This window comes from Geotrypetes seraphini, chromosome 2 (assembly GCF_902459505.1).
Source record: "Geotrypetes seraphini chromosome 2, aGeoSer1.1, whole genome shotgun sequence".
NCBI lineage: Eukaryota > Metazoa > Chordata > Amphibia > Gymnophiona > Dermophiidae > Geotrypetes > Geotrypetes seraphini.
The window spans coordinates 210,254,829-210,276,542 of NC_047085.1; positions in this window are offsets into that span (position 1 = coordinate 210,254,829).

Below are 21,714 nucleotides of genomic sequence, written 5' to 3' on the forward strand. Positions count from 1 at the left end.
CTATTTGTTTGGGGGAAAAAACCCTGAAGTACTCAAAGTTCATAAAAATCTTAAGATCTTATTCCATAAATTTTCGCATGGCTTAATGGGTAAAAGTCACTTCTGAATAAGGCTCTCAGTTGCACTCCTGCTATCACTGTAACATAAGCTTGGAGATAAGATAGCAAGTAGAAGCAGCAATGAAGAGCCACGAGAGGGAATTATGACATAAGAATATCCAGCATCCTTTTTCCAACAGTGACAAATCCAGGTCACAAGTACCTGGCAAAAACCCAAATATGCAGTAGCAATATTCCATGTTATCGATCCCAGGGCAAGCAGAGGTATCACCCATGTCTATCTCTATAGCAGATGGACTTTTCCTCTAAGTTCAATACCATCCGCTCCAATATAAAGAGAAAGGTGAATGCATTGAAAGAACTTGGATATTTTTATCAAATCAAGAAAAGTATTTTGCATTTTGGGACAATGATGCCGTGATGCCTATCCTTTACAGAAAGGGCATTTATATTATGAGTATATATATATATATATTTTTTTTTAGGATATCAGTTAAGGTGTTATGTAAATATTTGGTTGGTTTCCCTTATTGTAAGAACAAATCTTTTTTAATCCAGTTATGCTAACCATTGTTATCACTTCCTCTGGGCAAAGAGTTCCAGAGTTCTTTGAGTTAAAAAAAATATATTTTCTCCTATTTGTTGTAAAGGTATTTCCATGTAACTTTGTTGAGTGTCCCCTAGTCTTTGTAAGTTTTGAAAGAGTAAAGAAATGGATTCACTTCTACCCGCTGTACACCACTCAGGATTTTGTGACCTCAATCATATCCCTTCAAAGCCATCTATTCCAAGATGAAGAGCCCTAACCTCATACGAAAAGAGCTCCATCTTTTTTTATCATTTTGGTCGCTCTCCTTTGAACCTTTTCTAATTCTGCTATGAGGCTCATTTTGTTGAAAAAAACAAAAAAACATTCAAAATGTGGTAAAAAGGGGCCGATAGATACTTTCTTGCCAAACCCTTCCAATTTGCTATTTTTGAAACATATTTTGTAGACGAAGTTCTATGGCGCTTGTCCACAGTGCTTCTAAATCTCAAGGGGTCATGGTAAAGGCTTGGTTTGGGTGGTACTAGGGCAGGCTTATGATTTGGACATTTTTCTGCAATAACTGAACATTTTAAAAAATGTCCAGTGTACAACTTGGATTTTTGAAGCTAGAACTGTTTAGGAACAAATAAGGGCCAAAAAGGTGCTCAAACTGACCAAATGAACACTGGAGGGATGAAGGCATGATCCCCTCTCCCCATTTCCCCAGTGATCACTGACCTCCTCCCACCTCCCAAAGATGTGAATAAAGCAGAACATGCCTGCCTGTATGTCAGCTTCAGATGTTATGGCCAGTCCTAATAGAACAGGAAGCCGGTTCCTGGAGTAGCCCAGTGGACAGTGTAGTCAGCCATAGGGATGGGGACCCAGGCCCATATCCCACTCTCACTACAACACTTATGGTGGACTTTGTGAACCTTCCATAATTAAACTTGCTGAAAATAACTAATGTGAAGGAAAGTGTCTCACAACACCACTCAAAGGATCATACAGTTTTCACCCTTGAATATCGTGGTGATGGATTTCTTTTATCAACCAATCCTTCACTTTTTTATTGTTTTTAACTTTTCAGATATTATTAAAATACTATATAAATACTTTTTTGTATACAGGAGAGCTTATAACACTCTGTTGCCACTTTTGCAAAATATGCAAATATGCCCTCCCCCGAAGGCCTGCACCCCCCCTTGAAGGCCTTCATCCCACCCCTGAAGTCCTTCACTCCCCCCCGAAGGCCTGCACCCCCCCTTGAAGGCCTGCACCCCCCCTTGAAGACCTGCCTGTCCCCCCCCTTGAAGACTTGCCTGCCTGTCTGTCACCCCCCCTCTTGAAGGCCTGCCTGCCTGCCCACCCCACCCCGAAGGACCGCTCGCCCCCCTGGCCTCCCTGCACCACCTATGAAGCAGCCCGCAGCGGGATCGTGATGTCAGCGATCCCTGCACTGCTTCGGAGCATTTTCCTCCACTGCGGTCCTGCCCCTCCTCTGACGTCAGAGGAAGGGCGGGACCGCGGCGCAGGAAGCAGCGCCGAAGCAGCTCAGGGATCGCTGACATCGTGATCCCGCTGCGGGCTGCTTCATAGGTGGTGCAGGGAAGCCAGGGGGGCGAGCGGTCCTTCGGGGGTGGGGGGGACTGAACGGCAAGGCTGGGAACACCCCTTCAGGGCTGGCACCCGGGGCGGACCGCCCCCCCCAACCCCCTTAGTACGCTACTGCTGGTCGCCGTACCTTAAGAAGGATATGGTGATACTCGAGAGGGTACAGAGGAGAGCAACAAGGATGAAAAAGGGCATGGAGAACCTATCATATGCCGAAAGGTTGGACAAGCTGGGGCTCTTTACCCTGGAAAAACGGAGACTTAGAAGGGACATGATAGAGACTTATAAAATCATGAAAGGCATAGAGAAGGTGGAGAGGGACAGATTCTTCAGACTAGCGGGGACAACAAAAACAAGAGGTCATCCAGAAAAATTGAGAGGAGACAGATTCAAAACGAATGCTAGGAAGTTCTTCTTCACTCAGAGGGTGGTGGACACCTGGAATGCACTTCCAGGAGAGGTGATAGGACAGAGTACAATATTGGGGTTCAAAAAGGGACTAGATGACTTCCTGAAAGAGAAGGGGATTGCAGGGTACAGATAGAGGGTTACTTACAGGATATTAAATAAATAGGGGCGCGATGGACCTCTGGTCTGACCCAGCAGGGGCAATGCTTATGTTCTTATGTCCAGAAATCCAGTAAAGAAAATGCTCATTTTTCAAAACCGCAAGATGTCTATCGTTTTTGTTTGAAAATGTGTTATCTAGACATTTGGGCCCTTAGTACAGCTATCTTTTTTTTTTTGTTATTTTTGAATATAAAGACCACATGAAAAATGCACAAAAGCAGGGAAGGATTAATTCGTCGAGGGCCCATAGGCACATAAGTACACTGGGCCCCCTGCCCCGCCCCGCTCCACCCCACCATGCGCCCAGGCGGAAACAGGAAGCTGCGTCAGAGGGAAGCTTTGGGTAAGCAGCACCGCTTGCACAATTACAGTTCCCTCTGCATTTCTTACCCGCATTGCTTGTTTATCCTACTTTCCGTCGATGGGGAGGGCTGCGTTGCCGATTGGGGTAGGGCCCGCATTGCCGATCAGGGGGCCCTACCCCAATCCTCTGGATTTTGAGAACTGTGATATGATTTCTGCATTAATGAATTATGGATTGATGTACTATTGGGAATTTTTTAAGAAGAGCACTGAGCACTTTGGACTTACAGGGAATACAGAACACTTACAGGGAACACACAGAACACTTTGGACTTGCAGTGGAGTTCAGGACTTTATGAAAAAATTTTCAACGAAGATAAGTGCTTCTCTACTCCTACAATTGAAAACTGTTGGTTTTGCTGCTGTTTGAATTGTTATTTGAATTGTTTACTGCTGTAGGGGGGAGGAGTGCTTAAAGTTTGATCAGGTGGAGTCCTGCACTTATTTTTAAATAGTGTTAGTTGTTATTTAATGTAATGGATTAAAAATTTTTCATCATAAAGTTAATTGTTTTTGATTCTCTCGCTAGAAGAATATTCTCTGTAGTAATCCTTAGAGTGCTCTTCTGCTCTGCTATGCCAATGTATGAGAGCCATGTAAATCTATCATACAGGCTGGATCGTACAACTTTTTCACATCTTTGGGTAGTAGGAGAAGGTCAGTGACAACCGGGGGAGTAAGGAGGAGTCATGCCTTAATCCCTCCAGTGATCATCTGGTCAGTTTGGGCGCCTTTATAGCATTTAGATAGTTTTATAACATGTCTAGCTCCAAACGTCTAAAAAATGCCCCAAGTTCTAAGCCCGCCTTAAGCCCACCCAAAACATGCCTTTAATAAGCCCCCTTAAGATTTAGATGCACTGGAGACAAGGCGACCAGAAAGACATATTGAAAGTCTGTTTTGAGAATGCCACTTAGATGTTTTGACTAGTAAGACGTACAAGTGCTGGTTTATGCTGTCTTTTGGATGCCTGCCTTTTTTTGAAAATGAGCCCCATAGTGTTCTATAAATTACATGCATGCATGTGAGTTCCTCTCAATCTCAGCCCAGACTCCACCCATGTGAACTCCTACCTGTAAAATCCACACTATATAAGATATGCACATATTACAGAATAGTTCTTAAGCAGAATTTTGACATTTATATGTGACATACGTATATACCATTATTCTAAATAGTAATATATATAATAGGTGCATAAATATTAGCACCCGCTTTACAGAATTACCCCCTAAATGATGAAGCAGACGTGTCCTGCACAAAATAATCCAGTTAAGCAAGTACAAAGACCCCCGTGACAGAATGTGTCTGCTAAATTCCTGGATTCATTTCTGCAGGGCCACGGCCAGTGCTGAGAAAACAGGCTTCCTCGCTCACTAAGTCCAAGGATGTATGAGATCAAAGCCCCAGGGGCAAGCAACCATGTAGAGGAAGCATCTGCTACAGTGTGTGCCGCAGTCCTCTTGGGTGGTGTCCAGGAAGATTCCGGCTGAAGAATGATGTCTTGTGCAGTGGAATTTCCCAAATTTAGGATCTTCAGTCTTTCAGAAATCAAGTGTACTATGTCGTTCCAAGTTAGATGAGGCATTTGGCTTACTAATTCATGTGCAACACTATTTAACTGCTAACGCCTAGGAATAAAAGTTTAGTTCTGGAACTGCTCCAGAGAAAATGTACTGACATGGAAATCACAGATGACATTTTTGTTTCAGGTGAAAACAGCAAGATTATGATGAAAAGTCACGCTTACGCAAACAACACAAACAAAACCTCGCTCTTCTTTCTTACAAATGAGCTGTAAAAAGTACCACAATAAACCTCTACGTTAGTGAAGCTTTATATTAATGACCAGAAAGGAAAAGATATATCATCAGGCCTACTAACATTTCCCACTAAAGGTGCTCTATCTCATATTCAGTTTAACTCGAATATAAACCTAGATTTTGTTTGGTTTATTTTCAAATCTTCCCCCTCTCAGACCCATTGCAGGCCTGTCCCCGGGCCTATCTTAAGCCCTGCCAATGGTGAGCCAGGGCAACAGTAATCCTCCTATGCTCCTGCCCCATGTAGTCTCACTACTCAAAATGGCTGATGAGAGTTCCTTCAGTGGTTGCTATGTTTATTTACTGCCTTTTCATAAAGAGATTCACTTAAAGCGGTTACAGTACATTGAATAGTAATCAAGTACTCTTAAGTATTTTCCCTATTTACCCCTGCAGGCTCACACTCTAACTGTGGTACCTGTGACTTGGCCAGAGTCACTAGGATAATGTTGAGATTGAACTCCTCCTCCTCCTCCTCCTTATCGTTTCTATAGCACTGAAAGGCGTACGCAGCGTGTACATTTGACATGTAATAGACGGTCCCTGCTCTGAAGAGCTTACTATCTTGCATGACTGACATGAGTTCAGTTTATATTCATGTCAACCTTTTTTACTCCTTGGGGGGGGGAAGTTTACCTCAGTTTCTATTCGGATGAGTTTATATTTGAGTATATACGGTACATGCAATACATACACATGCTTAACAAGCTATGTAGTGATGACAATTGGGCAATAACAATTAATGGCACTAATTGTAATTGTCACGCACATCTTTATAGTCACTATTCTATAAAGATGTGTGCATACATTCTTCCACATGGATTCTAAAAGATGGCATGGCCTTGGGAGGGGCAGGGGCATTTCTAGGATTTGTACACCATGTTACAGAATTCAGGAGTAAAAGGGCAAGACGGAACAGCCTAGATAGGATTTTGTGATGGTGTTGTGTTACAGCTCATGCCTCAAATGAGCAATCTGTATATTCATTCTTCACCCGTTCACTTGTTTTCACCATTCTTCCATTTGTCCTGTGCATAACATGAGCACCACGTAATTCTTGCACATACTACATGCTCATCAGCATACTTGCACGCTTACATATCTCCACAGGATCCCGGACGAAGAATGTTTTATACCGAAACACAGACCGTGTTGGGTCCATGCCACAGGCTATACTGTGTACTGGGATTTCTCAAGTATCTATTTCGCTTTTACTTGTGAAGACTCTTTTTTTTTTTTTTTTTTAATCTTTATTGATTTTTTTAAATAACAGTGCAAAACACAAGTATATATACATATAATAATACAAGAAAAGCACATTGATCTTACAGACATACCCTACCACCCACCCACCCAATAATTAAACAAGAAAACGCAAATACATAGAATCTTTTAATAACCTTTCCCAATTTAAAATAATAGTGCAATTTCCCCCCTCCACCCACCCTGGATGTGTATGTTGAAAGGGCCAAAAATAAGATCAGTTTTCATTCTTTGCAGAATTTTGTCAATGGTTCCCAAACATCCATACATTTCCTATAATGTTCCTGTTGTATGGCCATCATACGTTCCATATTAAAAAGTGTGGCATGGAGATTCCCACCAGAAAGTATAATTTAACCAATCCCAGTTTTTCCAGTTCTTCAAAATAAGTTGTATGGCCACCCCTGTCATTATAAAGAGAAGTTTGTTATTATGAGAAGATATTTGGCCTTGTGAAGACTTTTAATTGTTTACAATGAACTGGTTTTTGAGATCATCACTTCCATAGTTCTTTTTTGCTTCTGATTGTCTCCTTCTTATTGTGGAACCATTTGATGAACTCTCCTTGTTTTGCTTTGGACACAAATTTAGGTACCATTTACCGAACTGAGTTCTATATATGTACTACTACTATGAATTATTTCTATAGTGCTACCAGACGTAAGCAGCGCTGTGCAGAGTCACGAAGAAGACAGTCTCTGCTCAAAAGAGCTTACAATCTAAACAGATAAGACAGACAAACGGAAGGGGAACCGTTAATCTGTTGGCTGGGTTGGCGGGCAGTGGAGAGTAGGGTTATGGATTGAAGGCTATATCTAAAAGGTGGGTGTTCATTGTTGAAAAACTTATCGAAAATTTGTCCTTTACATTGCACTCTTATACCTTACATCTCTCAGATTTTTTTTTTTTTTTTTCCATTATATTTTTATTTTCAAATTTTACAAAAAGTGTACATAATAATAAAATACATTTGATAAATGCATGGTATCACTTTTATATCTAACACAATGTATGTCTGAATTTGATTTTCCCCTTCACCCTCCCCCCACCCTTTTATTGCTTTAATATAATATTTTCAAATTTTATAAAAGTATACAACATATTAGAATACAATTGATAATTATTCAATAACATATTTATATCTAATACAATATATTCTGGATAAATTTTATTCATTTTCCCTCCCCCCACCCTTCTATTATTTTTTTATCATTTGTTACATTTTGTATCATATATTATAATATATATATATAAATTGTTTTCCTTACCCCCCCTATATGTGTGTCATAAAAAAAAAAATCTCTAAAAGAAGAAAAGAAGAAAAAGTATTCTATTATTTAATCATTACAGTATTTTGTCAATGGCCCCCATATTTTTATAAATTTATTATATGTCCCCTTTTGTATTGCTATTGTTCTTTCCATTTTAAAAACATGGCATATTGTATTCCACCAAAATGTGTAGTTTAGGTTGTTGTAATTTTTCCAATTGTTAGTTATATGTTGAATGGCAACCCCTGTCATAATTAATAAAAGTTTATTATTTTCTGGTGAAATTTGACTTTTTTTTCTCATCATTGTTCCAAATAAAATTGTATCATATGATATTGCAATATGATTTTCCATTAATTTATTAATTTGTGGCCAAATTGAATTCCAAAATATTTTAATATAAGGACAATGATATAATAAATGATCTAATGTCCCTGGTTCTAGATTACAGTGCCAGCATCTATTAGACTTAGAACTGTCTAGTTTTTGTAAACGAGTAGGGGTCCAAAAAGCTCTATGTAATAAAAAGAACCATGTTTGTCTCATAGACGCTGACACTGTACATCCCATTCTCCAAGACCAAATTAGTGGCCATTGAGATGCATTAATTTGATGTCCAATCTCAATGCTCCAAATGTCTCTTAGACCATTTTTTGGTTTTTTATTCAAATATCCAGATATTAATTTATACCACAATGCGGCTTGATGTCCTAGGAAGTCTGCTTTAAAGCATAAGAACTTTAAACTATATTGATTGTTTAATGATTTCCATTCAGGGAACCCAACCTGAATGGCCTGCTTCAATTGCAACCATTTAAAACTTTGTGTTTTATTAAGACCAAATCTATGTTGCAATTGTGAAAAATCCAGCAGTTTACCTTCTGAAATAATATCATCTAGAGATCTAATTCCTGCAATAATCCAGTTCTTCCAAAGGATTTGAGCTCCGCCTACTTTGATCTTGGAGTTTATCCATATGGATTGATTAGTTGATTTATATATTGGGATGGGTGTTAATTTATCAATAAATCTCAATGTTTTCCAAGTATCCATTATTATTTTATTTTCTCTGTATCTTTTAGGTATATTAATACTTGGTAAATGAACTAAATTTAGGGGAAACATAAGGCGCCATTCCAAATATAACCAATCTGGTGCATTATCTATAAGTTCTGGGAGGATCCAATACATACCCTGACGTAGAATATAGGCTTGATGGTACCTATAGAAATTTGGAAAATTTACCCCTCCCTCCTTAATTGATTTTTGTAAGGTTACTAAAGCTATTCTAGGTGTTTTACCAAGCCAAAGAAATTTTGTTAAAATTCTATTAAGCTTCTTATAAAAGGACCCCTGAAAATAAATAGGTATCATACTCATTTGGTAGCAAACCACAGGCAACATCATCATTTTAATAGTTTGAACTCTGCCCCACCAAGATATATGTAATGGGTTCCATTGTTCACATAACTCCGTTACTTTTTTTAATACATATTTTTCATTTTCTTTTACAGTATCTTCAATTGTTTTTTTAACTTGAATGCCTAGATATTTAAATCCTTCTTCTTTCCATATGAATGGAAAAATATCAAATAATCCTTTTACACAGTAAACATTCAAGGGTATAATTTCAGATTTATTCCAATTAATTTTATAACCTGAAAATTTGCCAAACTTATCAATTAATTCCAATAAAGAAGATAAGGTAGACTCTGGATTTCTCAAATAAAGCAAAATATCATCAGCATAAGCCGAAATTTTATATTCCATATCTGAATATGGAATTCCTTGTATCTCCCTCATTTGCTGTATTGCTAACAATAAGGGTTCTAATACAACATCAAATAACAAAGGAGATAAAGGACAACCTTGTCTAACTCCCCTCTGCAATTGAAAACCATCAGATATCTTATTATTAATATTTAATCTTGCAATCGGGAAGCTATACAATGTTTTTACCATTTGTATAAATCCAGAACCTATACCAAACCATTCTAAAGTCTGATACATAAAATTCCATTCTACCCTATCAAATGCTTTCTCAGCATCTAATGAAACTGTAAATGCCGGTTCATCCATTTTTTTTGATAAGTTTAGCATGTGAAATAATAGTCTAGAGTTATTGGAGGAATGTCTTTTAGCAACGAAACCCGTTTGATGCATATCTATAATATGTGGGAGAGCTTTGGCTAATCTCAAAGCCAAAATTTTCGCCAAAAGTTTATTATCAACGTTTATCAAAGATATAGGCCTGTAGTTCGAAACCAAAGTAGGATCTTTATTTGGCTTAGGCAAAACAATTATTATTGATTCAGCCATAGTACCTTTTATATTACCTTTTATAAGTTGTGTCTGATATAATTTTAATAAATGTGGGGAGAGGATATTTTGAAATGTTTTATAAAATTCTACTGTGTAACCATCACCACCTGGAGCGGATCCAACTCTAAGAGATCTCAATGCTGTTTCTAATTCTTTTAATGATATAGGTTCTTCTAAACTTCGTTTTATATGATCAGGAATCTTAGGTCCATTTATTAAATCTAGAAATTTTTTTCCATCTTTTTGTTTCTCCAAATAAGGTTCGGAAGAATATAGATCCTTATAAAAATTTAAAAATTGTTTTAATATTATATTTGTTTGATTTGTTATTATACCATTATCATCTTTTATTCCATTAATATTAGTTCTCCTTTTTTTTGCCTTAAGATAATTTGCTAATAATTTTCCCGCCTTATTAGAATTTCCATAATACACCGTTTGTTTGGAAAACAAATCTTTTCTTATCATTTTTGAAGTTAATTCATTATATTTACCTTTTACTTTCAAAAGAGCTTGCAAAGTTTCATATTCCCATTTACTTATCAATTTAGCTTCTAATATTTTTATTTCTTTTTCTAATTCTATATATTGTTTTTTAATTTGTTTCCTAATAAAAGCTGAATATGATATGATATTACCCCTCATAGTTGCTTTAAATGCATCCCATACATTCTCTATAGATGTATCTTCCACTAAATTTATTTGAAAAAATTCATTAATTTGTGTTTTAAAATTTTCCAAAAATTTGTCATCCACAAGCAATGCATTATCAAATCTCCAAAGAGGTCTATTATTTTCTAATTGATCTAATTGTAATTCTATCCATATTCCCGCATGATCCGAAATGATAATAGGATCAATGGAGGCTTTAATCACTTGTTGCACTTTATTTGTTGAAACAAAAATATAATCTATTCTTGAAAATGATTTATGAACCTGTGAACAAAATGAATACTCCTGATCATTAAAATGAAGAATACGCCATATATCTTTCAAATCACATGATCGAACTAAATTATCTAGACCTAAAGATTTAATATTTTTACCTGGTTTTTTATCCAGTAATGGATCCATTACAGCATTAAAATCTCCAGCCACCACTAAATTAGAGGCAGCCAGTGGTAATAACATATTTTGTAGCTTTTTGAAAAATTCTGATTGATTCGAATTAGGGGCATATATATTAAATAACGTCAGGGTATCATTTCCCATACCTATATCGATATGTATCCATCTTCCATGTGGATCTGAATTTTTTACCTTTATATTGGCCATACATTTTTTATTTATAAGGATTGCAACCCCTGCTTTTTTACCCACTGCTGGAGCAAAAAAACATTCTTTTATCCATCCACCTGATAATTTCTGTGATTCCTTCATATTAAGATGGGTCTCTTGCAGACAGTAAATATCTGCATTTTGTTTTTTTAAAAATGTTAATATTTTTTTCCTTTTAATTACGTGATTCAGGCCATTGACATTAATAGAATATATTTTAAAAGACATTATATATTTTAATACTTTTCATTATCTTTTTCTTCCTCTCCTCTTTCATATTTAATATCCAAAAAATTTTCTTCACGACACACATATTTAACCCTAATGTATCTCCCTTAATTATTCTAATAAATATTCTCCTTATCCCTCCCTTTCCCACCCAATACATTGGCTGCTTAAGGATACACATTGGAACTGTAATCCTGACATTCTCCCCATTCCAGGCAATCAATTTTCAATTGTTTAAACAAATTTCCCTTCTATCTATCTATATTGATCTTTTATATTTATTTAATCATTTTCCATAACATTTTATTAATGTATCATTTTTCATTTAACAATATGTTAATTTGTATTTCCTTAGTATTATGATTTCAACATATAATTATTTTAAACATATATGCAGTGTATTATTTAATAATTTTCCTATATTCTGTTCTTTCTTTCATATAATTATTATTGTCTTTTCTTTGTATTGTTTTCCTCCATTTCTTCAAATATTTCGATATGTTATATTTTCTAATTTTTCATAGAGTTTTCAAAACCATCTTAATATATTATGTTAATATATCATAGGTTCTGGTTTAGAGAGAAACTCTTTTAGTTTTTCGGGATCCTCAAAATATAAGGACTTGTCTCCAGATGACACTCTCATTTTCGCCGGGTAGTATAGACCATATTTAAATCCTTTTTCTTTGAGTAGAGGTCTCATATCTAGTAGTCTTTTCCTTTTAGTTGCTGTGTTTTTGGCGAAGTCTGGTAAAAACCATAATCTTGATCCTTTATAATTTAAGTTTTTATCTTTTTTTGCAGCATTTAGTATCTCTAGTGCTTGTTGGTATCTCAACATTTTGAAAATGATTGGTCTTGGTCTGTTTTTATTTTCTAAATTTTTAATTGGGATTCTATGCGCTCTTTCAATTTCAATTGGTTGTTTCAAGTCTAATTGTAGAATTTTTGGAATTAAATTTTCAAGGAAAAGGATAGTATTTTTTCCCTCTAAATTTTCTTGTATTCCAAAGAGTTTGATGTTCTTTCTTCTTCCTCTATTCTCGTAATCCTCCAGTTGGTCTTTTAATTTATTTAATTCTAGGCTGTCGTTTTTACATCTTTTTGATTCACATTCTATAGTTTCCATTTTTGATTCTAGTTCAGTTGTTCTTTTGTTGTTAACTTCCATTTGTCTATGTATATTTAAAATTTCTTCTTTCATTTCAGACATATTAGTTATAGTTTCTTTAAGCATTTGTTTGATTTGTTTTAATTCTTCCATGACTTCAGCTTTGCTTAATATGTCTGGTTCATCAATAGGAAGTGGTATCTTGCTTGGTGTTATTTGATCTTGTTTTTGTCTTTTTGCAGATGTACCAACCTCATTTTTGTTTTGTCTGGTGCTTGCCATGTTGTTGTTTTCTTTTTCTTGGTTATTCTTCTTTCTTAAATTTAATCTCTTAGGTTTAGGTTTAGTGTTCTTAAGTTTTTAATTCCTTTTCTTCTAGGATTTGGTTCTATCTTTTGAAGTAGAATTTTTTTTGGTTCTTCTCCTTTAAGCCCCTTCACTGTCTCAATGAAGGAGGGGAACACTCAGTCTGATAATATTTCCTTCTCTTAGATCTCTCTCAGACTAGTTAGGTCTTTCATAGATTTAATTCATTATATCCGGAAGTCACTCTCCCTTAATGACACACCGCTTCAGCGCTGATCAAATAAAATATTTTTGGTAGTCCTTTCTTCTAGCTCTCCTCTCACGAGCCCAATCGCAGCCCCGACTGAGGAGAGCAACACCTCTTCCAATTATTTTCTTATTTGGCAATTTTGAAGCAACTGTAATCTATTTATTCACAGCGTCTCTCAATTGCCTCAATGTCTTGCTGCTTCAGTTTTAAAAAATTCCGTTAATCCTTTCCTCTGTCTCTTCTCTCATAAGCCCAATCGCAGCTTTGTCAGAGGAAAGTAATATTCAATTCAGTACTTCTTTATTTATTTATTTTAGTAAGCTGATATTTATTTGTTTATATCACTTCGGCACTTAATTACTGAGAGAAAATGCCAGTATTCTTCTTCCTCAGTTACTCAATCTCCCTTCCAGCAACGTCAAAGGAGGATAATTTTCAATTCTATATTTTCTTTTCTGCCTTCAGACTTTTACTTACTTTTTTTTTTTTTATCACTAAAAGAAGCCAGTGATTAATTGATCTCCTTAACTCCAGGCTCCGACTCAGCGCCGGCAAGAGAAGGCTATAATAAACCGTCACAGTTCCATAAGTCAACTGTCAGCAGCCTCACTAACGAGATCAGTCTCTCTCTAATTTTTTCCCTTCAATGTTAGTCAGTTTAAATCTTCAGCACATAGAGATAACAACGCTCTTGATATTTCTAGCTTCTCTTTTCCCAGTATCTTACCTAGATCTGGCAAGGCAGGCTGGTGTCATTCACGCTGTGAACTTTTTTTTTTTTTTTTTCTTTTTTAAAAAAAAAGCCTCGTCGCTAAATTCTCTGATTTTTTTTTTTTTTTTTTTTTTCCACAGGGTTCAGCGTCTGTTTCAGACCGCCATAGCTTTATCCCTCTTTAACTTCCCTTCTTTCGGATTCTTTCAGGCACGGCAGTCACTTATCTTTAATATCACGCCGTTTTAGCGCTAAAATAAAAATATCGGCAATTCTTTCTTCTGGCTCTCGTCTCACTAGCCCAGTCGCAGCTATGATAGAGGAGATCAACACTCACTCCAATCTTTTATTTCAATAATTTCTTAAGCAACTGCTTAGCGCCTCACAATTCATTTTACCGGTTTTCTTTTCTCAGCCTTTTCTCTCTCAAGCCCTTTCAATTTCTTTAAAGGTGATAACATTCAACGGTTTACTTTTTATGACTTATTTTAAAGCACATCGGGACACAATCCTCCTCTATAACTGTCTCATTAGCATCTGTCTTTTGTTTACTCACGCTTCACTATCTCAGCGCTGCAGTTCAAGTCTCATAAGCCGTTGAAGAAAAAAAACGGCACTCTGCCTTTTCAGCTTCTATTACCTCAGGCTTCGCTTTAACTTCATCAAACTTCATCAAAAGAGGATATTTTCATTTATCATATATTCGGCTTCTTTAGTATTTATTTTTTGTTGAAAATTAACCAGAAGGGAATAAAATTTTTTATAATCTGTGCCTAGATGAAGAGGAGCTCTGCAATTACACTTCCATTCGTGTTCGCGTTAAGCCACGCCCCCTCTACATCTCTCAGATTAATGCCAAGGGTGGCAAAGATATGCAGACAAAGATTTCTCTTACGGAGCACTTATTAACCCCTTTTGTGCTCTGTCAGCAAGATCAATGTTCTTTCTCTTTCAGGGTGCAGGCAAAAAGAGCACGGTGAAAGATTTCACCAAGACATAAAAACAATAGAAGCCAGATACCAAGGAAGATGGGCTGCACATATGATGGCAGCCTATTGTTGGAATCTTATAAAGGATTGGCCTCGCAGAACCCTCTCTCGGAAGTCTTACAAAAGGAGCTACTTGTGTGTCAAATGACTGGAAAGTCTGTATCATAAACTTGTGCTTTTGGTATGAAATAAGCAGATTTTCATGTTGTACACTTTTCTTTTAATTTTTAATATGTTTCCTTCATTCTTAAAAGATATTAATTAAACACTACATTAAAATATCCTGATTTTTTAATGGGCGAGCAGAGTGAAAAGTGGTATATATGGCACATATTCTGTATCTCAAAAACTAAAGCTGATAGGAGAAAACCGGTACCAGTTTTGGAATCAGCAGGTCAAATATACCCAGAACCAGGTCTAACATTTGAGGCACCAAAATGAATGTTGGCCAGTGTTATCATTATTAGCTTGGGTAGCTTATGAATAGCATTATATTTGTGAAATGTGCCAAATATTATACAATAAAACCTTGGTTTGTGAGCATAATTCGTTCTAGGAGCATGCTTATAATCCAAAGCACTCATATATTAAAGCGAATTTCATTCCACAACCCAAAAACTTTAATACAAAATACTATACGTACTTGTATTGCAAGACCTTGCTCATTTAGAACAGTCACTACACTCCCGCAGCAGCAGAGAGAGAAGAACCATCAGCTCAGTTGTGATGTGTGTACATATACTGTATGTACTTGTATTGCTTGTCTTGCAAAAACACTTGCAAACCAAGTTACTTGCAATCCAAGGTTTTACTGTACTAGTATTGTTAAGTGATTGCAGAGTTTCTGTTGTTAGTCAAAAATGTATGCATTAAATACAATTATGATGTTATTTTTTTAAGAGCGTGGAGGGGCATAATAAAAAAATATGTCCAGGTCCGTTTTGGGCCTAAGTCGCTAGTCGCCCAAAGTCAGACATGTCCAAAGTCCATTCTTGAAAAATACGTCCAAAATATTTTTGTGGGGAGAATCGTCTACTTCTATGTCCAGCCATTTCATTGTCCAGACCGCTAAGTCATCTATCTTTATACCCCATTCTCATCCAAAAATTCATCCAATTCAAAAACACCTAGAACAAGACCTTTTGGACATGGGAGGGGTCAGCAAAGTGTGGATACCTAGACATGGCAACAGAATAGTGGGGCACCTTACAGGGCACTGCTGCGAACTTCACAAAAAGGATGCCACATAAACATCTCACCACAACTCCCTTATAAGTCATGGTGAGCCCCCAAAACACCCCCCAAACCTACTATACCCACCTGTCTACCACCCCAATAGCCCTTATGGTTTCAGGTGCCACCTATATAGCAGTACAATAGGGTTTTGGTGGGTGCACATGTTTCTCCATGAATGCAGTGGTTAGAGTGGCTTATGGGCCTGGGTCCTCCTCTCTGTGGTTCACTACCCCACCCCCAGACTACTTAAGTCACCTCTATGCAGCTCTACTAGGCTTTCCTATGCCAGATGCTGATGTTCTGGAGGCAGGTATGTACGTTTTTATTCCGATTTTTATGGCAGTATGAGGGGGTTAGTGATCACTGGGGTAGTGTGTGGGGGTCTGTATTTTGTGTCTGCAGTGGTTATCTGGTTGGATACCTTCTGGGCACTTAGGCCTGTTTTTAGATCGCCTAAGTCACTACGTATAAGTTCCGTCTAGGCAGTTTCATTAAACTTTCGGTATACTTGCAGTACGACTAAGTCTAGGTCAGCCCATGTCCCGCCCAAATCCCGCCCTCACCACTCCTTCTAAAATGCCCCTTTCCGCTCTGGGCGTACAGCAGCACAGAAGAGGCCTAAGCTGTTTTTAGATACATCTAAAACCCGTTTTAATTATCGGCACTTGGATGACCTGTCTTTAAGGTCATACAAATGCCGATTTGGGAGGGATTTTAGACGTATTTCTGTTTTGATTATAAGCCCCATAATGTCTAAAATGCTAGGTGTTTCCACAGTTTTAGCCTCTGGTGTATATTGACACCCACTGACTGTGCCAAGCACTCCTGCTCACCCAAACCATGAAGCTGAGACAGCGAGAATACTGTCAAGCCCAGCTTTTCCAAACCATTCTACTAACCTAAGTACAGCATTCCTCCCTGCATTAGGTTGCAAAGACACATGTGGGGGGGGGGGGGGAGAGGAATACACAAAGCACAGAGTGGGAAAAGCCCAGTGTAAAGCAGAGCCCTACATCTCATGACCAGTGAGGGAGTCAAAGAGCACAGAACTCATTCCTTCATGCTGGAAGTATGGGGCGCGGCACACACACCGTAAATAGGCTGGGAGCTTGGGTAGACAGGCAGAAGGAGGGCCAGAGGCAGCATGCACAGGAGCCCACAAGGCTGAGAAAGACACAGGCAGAGACTGCTGAGGCAATGTTGGTTAATATCAGTGCCTCAGAGAAGGGAAGCCAAAGCCTTGAGGCAAGACCAGCACAAGATATGGAAATTTAGGGATACCAGAGATTTGAATTTACCCAGACATGTCCTCTTTTTAGAGGGCATGTCCGGGCATCTGGACGGATTTTCAAAACTCAGCACTTTGTCCGGGTTTTGAAAATCAAATCGCGTTGGGAGGAGCATCCGCACATGCACGGATGCCTGATTGACCGATGAGCAGGCTGAGGGGGACGTGGCTAGGGGCAAGGCTGGGATGGGATGTGGACATAACGGGGAAGGGATGGGTGGAACTGGGTGGGCCTGGGGGCAGATCTATAGGTCCAGATTTTACATGCATAACATCTGGTAACACTATGGAAACTGATACAAACAGTGGACAGTCAGAAGCAATGGAGGTTTGCTGAAGAAAGGCAAGTGGTTTTTTTTTTCTATGGAAAGCTGATAGTGTGCTAATCACCTGTTCAGATTAGAAACTTGGAAAAGCTAAAGGGACTGGCTGAGGCCACTTTAAAAGGAAAAGCAATTCAGAAGTGAAGTGTTTTGTTTTCAGCTGTTTACATTTTCACGCTAAAGCCAGCAGTGAAGGAGCTGTTTTGAGCAGAGTCCGTGAAAACTGGGTGGGTTTTTTGAGAGATTTCCAACCATACTATGCAGACTCAGCACCTCTCCACCAGTGATAGGCATGCTGGTGCATAGCCAAGTATAAAGGCTACCAGTCACTGTGTGGTAGCATACCTAACGTGACCATTTATTTTTTTCATCAAAACGGGACATCTATTAATATTCAGTCCCGCCCCCCAATCCCGCCCTAGCCCCACCCCATCCCACCCTAGCCCGGCCCCCAATTTCTTCCATTCATTTTTCATGTACACACAATATCTTATTATTTCATAATGGTAACCATAAAATTTTTTAAAAAACCACAAAGCACCCTATATGCAGAGAAAATGTTACTTATTTATATTTGGGGGTTTTCAATGATGTCACCTCAGTAACTATAGAAAAATAGACAAATATAGTGCAAAATATAGACAGCAGATATAAATTCTCAAAACTGACACATTTTTATCACTAAATTGAAAATAAAATCATTTTTCCTACTTTTGCTGTCTGGTGATTTCATGAGTCTCTGGTTGCATTTCCCTCTGACTGTACATCCTATCTTTCATTTCTTTCTGCACTCAGGCCCAACAATTGTCCCTTTCTATTCCCTCCCTCCTTCCTTCCTATGTCCTTAGTGCCCCCAGTACCTTCCTATGTCCTTAGTGTCCCCAGCACCTCCTTCCTATGTCATTAGTGCCCCCAGTGCCTCCTTCCTATGTCCTTAGTGCCCCCAGATCCAGTCTCAGTTCTCCTTTGTACCTTTGTTCCAGGTCTCCCTTTCTCTCTCTCCATCCTCTGTTATGATCTTGCCTCTCTCTGCTCTTCCTCAGGGGCTCTCCCCCTCTGTCTGCACCTTCCAAAGTCCTGCTTCTGACTCCTGTCTTTCCCCTTTGGTCCAGGCCTTTATCTATCTAGTCTTTCTTCTACTTACAACTCCCCCCCTTCTCTGCCGTTTTATCTCCTTCCTTCATCCCTCCTTCCTATGTCCCCTCACTGCTTCCAGCCTTTGTCCCACCCCCTCCCAAAAAGCCTGCCGGCCTACCTCCCCAAAGCCAGCGTTCCCCAAAGCCAGTCTGCTTGTCTACCTACCCCAGAGCCAGCCTGCCTGCCTACCTCCCCCAGAGTCAGCCTTCCTGCCTCCCCCAGAGCCAGCTTCCTGTCTCTCCCAAAGTCAGCCAGTCTGCCTGCCTACCTCCCCCAGAGCCAGCCAGCCTACCTGCCTCCCCCAGAGCCTGCCTGCCTACCTCCCCCAAAGCCTGCCTGCCTACCTACCTCCCTCCCCCAGAGCTAGCTAGCCTGCCTGCCTCCCCCAAAGCCTGCCTACCTCCCTCCCTCCCCCAGAGCCAGCCAGCCTGCCAGCCTGCCTGCCTACCTCCCCCAAAGCCTGCCTACCTCCCTCCCTCCCCCAGAGCCAGCCAGCCAGCCTGCCAGCCTGCCTGCCTACCTCCCCCAAAACCTGCCTACCTCCCTCCCTCCCCCAGAGCCAGCCAGCCAGCCTGCCAGCCTGCCTGTCTACCTCCCCCAAAACCTGCCTACCTCCCTCCCTCCCCCAGAGCCAGCCAGCCAGCCAGCCAGCCTGCCTGCCTACCTCCTCCCCCCCTACTGCGGAAAACAAAAGGGTCCACCGCCACTGCTCCTCTGCTGCAAACTGCTGACATCGGAGAGGACGTTACGGGCCAGTCAGGCAGCAATTGGCTGGCCCGGAACGTCCTCTCCGATGTCAGAATTGACGTCGGAAAGAAAGCTTCCGGGTTCCAGAAGTTTGCAGCAGAGGATCAGCGGCGGTGGACCTAAATCGGGCTTGGAGGGAGGCTTTTGGTTTTTGGTTTTTTATTATGCGGCAGGGGAGGGACAGGAAGCAATCGCACAGCTTCCAGACGCTGTCTCTGAAAACAGGACATTTTGGGCGTCCTGAAGCTGTGTGTGGGGACAACAGGACAGGGGATCCAAAAACGGTACTGTCCCATTCAAAACGGGACGTATGGTCACCTTAAGTATACCAGCAAGTTTTGTTGTTTGACATTTAAAGTTGCCAGAAGCAGCATATTTACTTGAGGACTCTTTTTGGACTGAGAAACTGAACATTGCAGTTGGGGAGTTTTTTTTCTTTTGAACCTATTGTGTTTTATTTTGAAGAGCCGCTGACTCAAGGATAGTACAATTTCTTCATTCTGTCCAATGCAGGTGGTGTACGCAGTCTTCCCATTGCTTTTGGAGAAAGGGAAGGACTGCTAAAGACTTATGTAGCTAATGGAAGCATTCTGACAATTTTTGTTGAAGTTTGAAGTGGCTAGCAATAAAGACTTGTGCACTTTAAAAATACTGACGGTGTCGGGGTATCAGTGTGTAATTTGGTTTAAAACTAATTTTTCTTTTGACCACCAGCTGCTCCTTCAGTAAAGAAGAGCTTTCACAAACTTTAAATCTTGCCACCAGCGACAATTGAGCTGCGTTTTGAGTTAATTTGTACTCAAAAGCAAGCACATCCATCGCATTGATTAATAATTCTATTCTATCTACTTTAGTTTCACCACTGTTACAATTACCCATATATAGCTTAAAGAACTTTAAATAAATAACTCTCAAATTTAATTTACTGTTGGTTTTGCTTTCAGGGTTGGTTGGTGACAATCTATACCTGGACATGACCTGGCATTGAATATCTAGGAATAATGCTGACAGTAACTAAAAACACTCTCGCTACTGCCAGCAAAATACCTACTCTATGATGAAGATGAAGATTATTAATGTTATTTTGCACTGCCTGCCAAATGCTTTTAGTTGGGTTTGGAACTCTTGAGTCCTTCCCTAGAACTATGAATATTTGGAGGTATCAGTGTAGGCTGTTGTCAAATAGTGATTTTGTCAATGCTGAATGTGTTCAGATTGTTGCTGCAGGGCTGCACAGAGATACCCCTAGCGGGAGGCAAAACAACCAAAAAAATGTGCTTCCCAGTCAAAGAAAACCAAAATACTGCTTTCATAGTCTTGCAGTCTCAGTAAGCAGAGCTTAATTCCATCACAGCAAAAAGTAATGAAGTCTTTGCAATAAGGCAAAATAAGGCTTAAACAGTCCTTCAGGTTCAAGGTAAGCACAAAACAAAAGAAAAACAATGGAGGTACGGTAAGTCCCTCCTAGGCCTGGGCTTTTCAAATACAAACATAAACTTGCCCTGGTTTTCTCCTTGTCTAGGCGAGCAGTCTTTTCCAAAAACACAGTTCATGCACTTGGCTCTGTTGTGAAACACCTGAAGCCTCCAGCTCTCTTGAGCTGGGTTGGGAGAATTGTCAAGTTTGCTTTGTTCAATGGCTGCATACAGCTTTCATAATTCCCATCCATGAGATATCAGCAAACTTCCCCCACATTACAATTCATACATCCTCAATTCCATGGAAAAACTCAGAAACAAAAATCAGATAAAAAACAAAATACCTCCAGCATTCCAGCAGTACAAACAGTTCAGTCATCAAGAATAAGATAGCGCTCTTCCCCCACAAATGATAATCAGTGCTGAGGCTCAGGTGCCTCTCTCTTTGCATAGGCCAACTAGAGTATTTCCAGTGAAGACAAATAAATACACCTCACAACGCAGTCTCAAACAATTCATGTGCAAAAAGGCAGAAAATCAAAAGTTCCTTTTAAAGTTTTCAGCAAAAAAAATACAGTCTTTGTGCAGGCTTTAGCATAGTAAGTTATCACTTCAACTCACTTCCATGGAATCCGGGTCTGATACTACCTGCTCAGTAACCTCCATGGGTTCTTCCTGAATCATGGCTTCTACCCCAGGTCATGGAAAAGCTTCTTCAATTCCCATCCATTTCAGGTCATTACCTTGGCCTAAACTGCCTTCTCTCCCTTCAGAATGAGACTCTTCTCTCTTCCCTGCCCTCTCTGATTGTGTAGGGCAGTGTCTCTCAAACTGTGTGCCCTTGGCACAGTAGTGTGCCATGAGAGATTCCAGAATT